We start from the raw sequence: 8,070 nt of genomic DNA on the forward strand, positions 1-8,070 counted from the left end.
CTGCAGCTCCCACCACTTTCTCCTGATTTGCTGGAACATCAGATGACCAGGGAAGTGGTTGGACATGTCTGCAAGACAGTACTGCATGATGAATCATTGAATCAAGAAGTACAGTCTTTCTTGCAAGGCTACCACATATTGAAATAAGAATATACCATAGGGCGTAGGCGCTCACATGAGCAAGATCTGTATTGGTTTTTAATATCCCTCCCAACATGGGAGAGGCGACACAAGTCTAAATATACTGTATACATTTATATGTTCTATTTTTTTTATTTTTAAATCAACAGGTTTCTTGTTCCAGTTTGTGTTTTTCCATGTCTGTTGTATTTTGTTATTGCGGGAACGAGCTGGAGAGCGTCTGCTTGCGCGGCGCTGTGTGGTCTGAGCGAGCGTCGGGAAGAAAACGCCTCAAAGTATGACAGTTATGATAAACTTTTCCCGAAATAAAACACAGTCTACAAATGTGTTGCTCCAGGTGATAAATAAAATAAACTTTTAGCCAATTGGAGAGGGCCAAGTTATGATTACTATATCACAGCACCAATACCAACATATTCAAATTATAAATAATATTTAATTGGGTTTGAGAAAAAAAATATGTTGTCAAAAGCAGCCCTTAACTCATTCACTGCCATTGACAGTTACAATACCAAATCTATTCCAACCAGACGAAATCTATTACAACTGGGCAGTTGTGGATGAAGTACCATAATTTTCGCACTAAAAGGCGCACCTGACTATAAGCCGCTACCCACCAAATTTGACACGAAAATGATATTTGTTCATAGATAGGCCGCAATGGACTATAAGCCGCAGCTGTCCTCACTGTATTATGGGATATTTACACCAGAAGAAATTAACCGGTAAGACTTTATTTGACAGTGGTATCATACCACTGTCATTGAACCACCATGAAGCTTTGGACAATTGGCTGCAAAGCTTCATTGCTTCAAGGAGCTTCATTTGGCCATCACTGCTCCCTTGGGGGAGAGAGTCAACCTCTGCTGCCACCTGCTGTCAACACTGTTGTTATCTAACATGCCTCCTAGCATGCATTGCAGTGCTACAGATGTAAATAACAATCAAAATGTTCATGTTCTGTGCTAATTATTTCTTCAGTTAATGTTCCAGTTGTTTCATTAATTGGTATGCTATGGTATTTGGTAACACTTTATTTGACAGTGGCACCATAAGGCTGTCATTAGACAAGAGAATTGTGACATGACACTCTCATGAGCAGTAATGAATGCTTAGAAAAGGTGTCATTTAGTGTTATCTGGCAAATTATCTCACTTTTGAATGGATGTAAAAGATCCAAGATGGACATCAATGGAGTTTGTGACTCAATTTGTCGGATGACATTTAATGACATAAGCATTCAGTAATGCCCATGACAGTGTCCTGTCATAATTATGATGGTCTTATGACGCCACTGTCAAATAAAATGTTACCTATTAACCCAAATAAATCCACAAATAAGCCGCACTGGACTGTAAACCGCAGGATTCAAAATGAAGGAAAAAAGTAGCGGCTTATAGTAGTATATAGTATATAGTACAATTACCGTACTCACTTTTTTTTTTTTAACTTAAGTAAAAGTAAAGGTAAAGAACCAGAAGATTCAGTGACTGTTCAGTTTTATTCAAAACTGTGACATGGAAAAAACAACCAATAAAAGTGACTGCAATGTAAACAGAATGCTCAACAAGCTAAAAAACTCCAAAACAGCTTTTTGGCTGACTGCAAGCAACTATCAGGTGCATACCGCTTCCTACTGTGACTGTGTCGCACCCATCTGAAGGCGTGCTGCTCTCACTGTTGGTTTTCTTGTTCACCTGCTTAATCTTGCTTGTACTCATGTTGCTGCCTCTCTTGCTCGGTTACAGTATAGTTGCACGGGGTTTATCAGTTGCGCCGGAGGCATGAAAATGAAACTATCAATTCACCATGAGGAAAAAAGAAAACAAACAAAAGTAACGTGTAACAGAGGCAACAATTTGAAAAGTAGTGGAGTAAAAAGTAAAGATACATGCTGTAAAATGTAGTGAAGTAAAAGTTGAAAGTACCACTTCGTATTTGTATTCATGTAAAGTACAGATACACAAAAATGTACTAAAGTACAGTAACAAAGTGCATTTACTTAATCACATTCCAACAGTGCAACTGGGTTGCAGGCTGGCTTTGAGTGATCATGTTTCACTGCCATTGACGGCAATAGACGTCCAATGGACCGTCCAATCATATTTGACTCGGGGGCCGGCAGCGATTGAACGACCGCTGCCAGTCCTCCCAATCAAATTTGATTGAATGTCTATCGCCGTCAACGGCAGTCAATGAGTTAATAATTAAAAATAAATGCATTCTTAAAACCCGATCTTTTTTTACCTGATTCTGGCCTGATTTCCGATCATGTGATCAGATCGGTTATATCCCTAATTCATAATTTTACAAATAAGAACATTTTGATATTCAGATCACGTAAAAGTTTGTTTTGTGAGAGCAAAGTTGTAATATTATAAGACAATGCTATATGACATCAATATATTAATGCGAAAAAAACAACTGGCTATATAACAAAATGGTTATATAGGATTAACGACGATGTTAACGTTTTTCTACTAACAGAAAAGCTCAATAAAAGATTAATTTTATGAAAACAAACATAAAATCACTAAAAGAGTAACATTTTGTCATGATAAGGTATTAATACTACAGTATCTGAAAATTGTCATTTTGTTTTGAATAAATTGATCAAATTTAAGGGGGACAAAAAGTTAGAATATTCTTCCTAATATGAAAAAAAATGAAGTTTAAATATTAAATTAATTCAATAAAACGTAAGACAGTGATAATGACATTGTAATCATGAGACGTGAATCATGAACTAAATTTCTCTCTCCCGTCGTGAGAAGATACATCGAGGCGCTTTCCCAAAGAGAGCGTTGTTGAATTCAGATAAAAAAGTATTAAGGTGTCGTAAATTTCATCTCTGCCTTTTCTCCTTTTTGAGTGGGGAGGGGAAAGCGTCCCAGAAATGTGTTTTTTCCAAAGATTTGTGAGCCTTTGCTCTGAGTGCGCGAGCCACCCTCCCCCCGCCCACCCGCCTTCTGGTCTTTTCCCACAGTGAAACTAAAACACGTCCAGTTTACATCTCGACTGTGCTGAGTTGCAGCGAAGCGGGAAATGTTTCCACTCGCCGGCGGAGCGTCTGTTTCATTTGAGCTCATTTTTATAGATGTCAGAATATTTGGCCTGCATTAAAAGAGTTAATCAGACTCAAGTGTTTATTGTCTACTCGCAGCCTGTCCTGAACCCCTTGCAGCCTCTTGAAACCACCAACCAACCTTAACCCATTCATGCACGAATTTTTTTTTTTTTTTTTAAAGTTTTTTTTAATCCTTACAGGGCACTCAATTAACTCATTGGCTTGCTGCTAGAATAGGGTGACAAAACGTACTCTTTTGCCCAGACATGTCCACTTTTTACATACTGTCCGGGACGTCCGGTGGGGTTGTATAAATTCCGGTTTTCATTATTTTTCACGGGACCAATTAGCATGTGTTGAAATTGAGTGAGGCTTTGCACAGAATATGGTGGTGCCTCTACATATGACGTTAATTCGTTCCAAGACCTTGTTTGGAAATCGAAATGGTCGTATGTCGAGCAGGATTTCCCATTGGAATACATTATAATTCCATTAATTAGTTCCAAAGCCCAAAAACCTACACTAAATCTGTTAAAATGGCAGGTTGTTTGCATGTTACGAGTTTTGGATAAGTTTTGCTTTTACTCCAAATGTTGAAACATAAGACCACTGAACCAGTCGAGGCAGAGAATGTGTGATGTGCCACACTTGTTCACCCACTGAGAGGCAAGAATGACGAGATATTTTCGGATGTCAGCGGCAGATATGATCATTTTCTTCGCCGAATTCAATCTTTAATATCACACCAGCAAACACAGCATGCGTGTTGCATGACATTTTGTGTGGACCAATCACTGTCCTTGCCGTTTACGTACCCAGGAGTTTTGGGAGGCGCACGTCAAGCTATGACGTAGGGACCAAGCAGGGTACGCCGTCGACGGTGCAGTTACTGCTTCGCCCCGACGCAGAAGCATAATAGCCCCTTTAGTAATCCTCGATACCAATGATGTCATCTTAGTGCTGCATCGGTACCGACACTAGTGTCGGTGCAACATACCAATAACCCCGGATTTTACCTAATCCTATTCTAAACATCAGGTGAGTATAAACACAAATACTGTACAGGCTAAATAAACCCTGATTACCAGCTCTACAGCAATGAACTGAGGCTCATCTGAACCCCTTACCCAGTCTTTAATCTAAATGCCACCCTATTCCAAAATGTCGGAACCAAAGTTTGCCCAACATCTAAAACCTTCCAAAACCCTCTCAGGCTCAGCGGGTTGGTGGACGAGTGCCAGTTCCTTCTGATCGTCTGTCTGATGTCATGTTTACACAATAGAGCAATATTTCACTGGGCTGTCAAACAGCCACTCACCTGGGTTTATTCAATCCCAGAGGAATCCTTCAGCTGCCGCACACACACAATCTGTCCATCATTGAGACGAGACTTGTTGTTCTGCATCCAATGAAGCGTGTAAACATCAATTAAGGACTAGCCTGCTGCTGGTTGTTCAAACTTGATTGACAAATAAATGAAGGGCCAATTAACAGCAGCTAAACTAGAGAGTATATTGAAGTGTAGCGAAAGAACTATAGAGAACAAGCGCTTGGACAACATTTCAAACTTCTGATGTCGACGTAAATAGGAAAGCTTTGACCACTTGTCGAGCAAAGTTTGTGTAGTAATGCTGTGGAAAGTGGATGGATTGATTGCAGCCTCCAGTTTATCGAAGTGACCTTATCACAAGTTGATGTTATGCAGCGAACGCATCGCGTCTCCAGGCACGCCCCGATTAGCTGAGAATTTGCGTGGGTACACCCCAGGAAACACCCTTCTATTTTAGGGAAGGGGTAGATTGCTTCTTAGTTTTGAAGATATGATCAATAATGATTATTTGACGATTTTTTTTTTAAAAAATATAAATTTTAAAAGTTTGTATCAGTTCTATTTTTAGAATCCTTTTGTCAGTGTGCTTGTGACTGCCACCATTCCCTGCCCTTTGTCAATTCTCACCTAAAATGTTTGTCAGTTCTTGTGATAGATTCATAGACCTCACTATCAGTTGGCGATACAACTCTTACGGACATAGCGCCACAGCTTCCCGTTGGGGGCCGGGCCAGGCAGAGCGTCGTGTAAGCTTTCACTGCGATAAACTCAAACACACGCTGCGTTCTAACGCTGGATTTAGGTGGAAGCAGGACAAATGTTTTAGTACATACAAGCAGGCAGGTGTGTCTCAAGAGTGATTTAGTCGAGGATTCAAGGTAATTATTATATAAAATAGCATGCACTCTGAAACGTTGTGAAAAAAATAAAATGAATGGAAAAAATTAGCGCATCTTTATCTTGAAATATTTATGCAAAATGAATGATAATTGCCCATTTTTATGCTTTTAACCAAGAATCAAGACTGTTTTACGTTCATATTTTTAGAAATTCTGAGATTTACGTATTTATTTCTAAGAATTTTCAACTTAAAAAACTCTGTTCTGTGATAGCCGCCATATTGGATTTTGTATCCTTACAAAATAGTGTAACTTTACATTCAAATAATCAAGTTATTTTCAGCCAACTGCCCATTTTTTGGCACAAAAAACAACACCTAGTAATTCAGACATATCTGTATCCATTTAAAAAATCGGCTTTTAAGTGTTTTATCTTATGTAACATTTCAATCTATAAACGACGGGAGCCAGATAGCCGGCAAGGCGTGCTGAGGCAATAGTGACATCGGAATTCAACCTACGGTAAATAACTTGAGACTGTACGTATATAGAAAAATGCAAAATTTGCTTTTGTTGAGTAAAATTAATGATGATTCTACGTGCTGTACCTCAAGTATTAAATTTCTGATGTGAAAATTGAGTGATTTATGAGCTGTTGAAAACTTCAAAATTGCACTGTCAAAATTGCACTGAATTAAAAAAAAAGTTGCTATTTCAGGCAAAAACTTATGATATGTTAAATATTGCTATAGATCCTAAAAAATATAGGTATAGTTTTTATCTCTGCATTTGGTGATTTTTGTGCTCGAAGCACAAAAATCGTAAAATCTGTGAATATTATAGCCATTTAAAGTTATGTTATACTTATATTAAAAAAATAATGAATCGGGATTTTATTCGGGAACGACTACGAATTTTTTCATGCCGCTGCTCATGGAGACTCATATACAATAGAGGTGACTGTTTTGGTTTTCAGTCGCTAGCGGCTTTGGTTTTGAAAAAATTTGAAATTTAAGTTTTTGAAAATAGGCCCCCTACGGAGCGGCCCCGCGCCCCGTTTCCTGTCAACTGATAGTGAAGTCTATGATAGAGTATTGATAAACTACAAAATCAATGTTTTTCTAATAATTTGTGTCATCCTACTATTTTGGAATTATTTTCTTAGTATCTTTCAGAGAGCTGCCTCTCATTGTGCTTTATCTACTGTCTGGGCCAATGGAACCCTATACTCAAGTTGCCAAAAATACTTTGTTACCTATCATTCTGCTGTTTTTGGAGTTTGTCAATATGGGTTGGAATTTTCTATTTTCTATCTTTTTCCATTTTTCTTTCCTTTCTCAACTTTGTGGGCTAGCAGAAACTCTGCTGCTTCTTGGTCAGTGTCTTTCACACTGCCGCCTCTCCAGTCCCTTCACTACTGATTGGGCAAGCATATCTTCTTCCTCAAGTCACCAAAAAGCATGTTGTTGTTTTTTAAATGCAGCATAATGATAGACTCCGTTAAGAATTTTGTTTACTGATCATTCGCCTCATCCTTCAGTTTTTGGGGTCATATTGTGATTGTGTTTCTGACAGCTGGCTAATCCAAACCGTTTGTTTTGGTGTTTTGCAGCTATAAAAAGGAAAAAGCATGGCAGTTATCAACCTACTGATATGCCTTACAAATTCTTCCTGGCAACAAGCAGCAAACATGGGCAAAATTTTGATACTGGATTTTGTTGCCTCTAGTAGCTAGCTTGTATTCTATGCTATGAAAGTAGTTTTTGAATTAAATGAGCTCTATTTTACAACAACAAATGAAGGCAATAAAAGTGAAGTTTACACTGACTTGATCCTACAGCTGTGTTGGACTCCTGGGTTGATTTCTGTTTGTCTCATTCAGGTAGAGTTCAGGTATGGGCTGCATTAGCGGTCTACGTGAGTGCACACATCAAAGAGAGGGCTGTGAGGACATCCAAATCAACTTCATTCAAACAAACTGTAAAAAAATAGCATAAAAAAAATAAAATCACGTTAGAAATATGTCAATATTTTCTTAAGCCGGGGTCAAATATTTCATCTATTTCAACTTTTTTTGATGTGACAGGTCGACGTAGAGCGTACACGGTGTCGGGTTTGCACTGTACAGATAAATGAAAACACATGCAGCTTTGTACAGCTAGCACTTTTTCGAGATGAAGCGATGACGAGAGAGATATATTTTCATAACTATTTTGTCAGCACTGGATGGCGAATTCCATCCATCTATTTTTTTATAGCCATGTCCTCACCTCATGGGCGAGCTGGAGCCTATAGCAGTTGACTGTTGGGTGGAGAGGCAGGGTAGGGTAGACGCAGAACAGCTCACAAGTCAATCACAGGGCACAACCAGCTAGCATTCCCATAGAACCTATGGACAAAATAGTCTTCAATTAAATTAAAGCAATTCTTGGCAACTTCCGTTTTGGTAGATTTTAGCGACGCTGGTGGACAAAAGCGGTAGTTTTTTGCCTTAAGGAAGACTGAGTTTCCTATTAGGACCAGCTCTGTGTTTCCCACGAGGACCAAAGCACACCCGCACAGTGTTGTAAAATCATCGATCAATCAAAAATCAATCTCCTGTAGATGTCGCCTGCAGATGGATTAAACAACATTTCCGCTTCCTGCGGCTGTGTGAAGGATGAATAGTAATAAGGTAATGAATCTAGTTGTGG

At 38.8% G+C, this 8,070-nt stretch overlaps 1 long non-coding RNA gene across 1 annotated transcript; it reads right to left on the reverse strand.

Annotated features, from left to right (window-relative positions):
* Positions 1-1,814: 1,814 nt before the first annotated feature.
* On the reverse strand, positions 1,815-7,235 carry LOC130923877 (uncharacterized). The gene is made up of 3 exons (XR_009064801.1): positions 7,206-7,235; positions 4,527-4,607; positions 1,815-1,937 (listed from the first exon to the last, which is right to left on the reverse strand). It is a non-coding gene; the product is annotated as an uncharacterized LOC130923877 (long non-coding RNA).
* Between the last annotated feature and the right edge of the window lie 835 nt (positions 7,236-8,070).

Source organism: Corythoichthys intestinalis, chromosome 11, assembly GCF_030265065.1.
Source record: "Corythoichthys intestinalis isolate RoL2023-P3 chromosome 11, ASM3026506v1, whole genome shotgun sequence".
Classification (NCBI taxonomy): Eukaryota; Metazoa; Chordata; class Actinopteri; order Syngnathiformes; family Syngnathidae; genus Corythoichthys; species Corythoichthys intestinalis.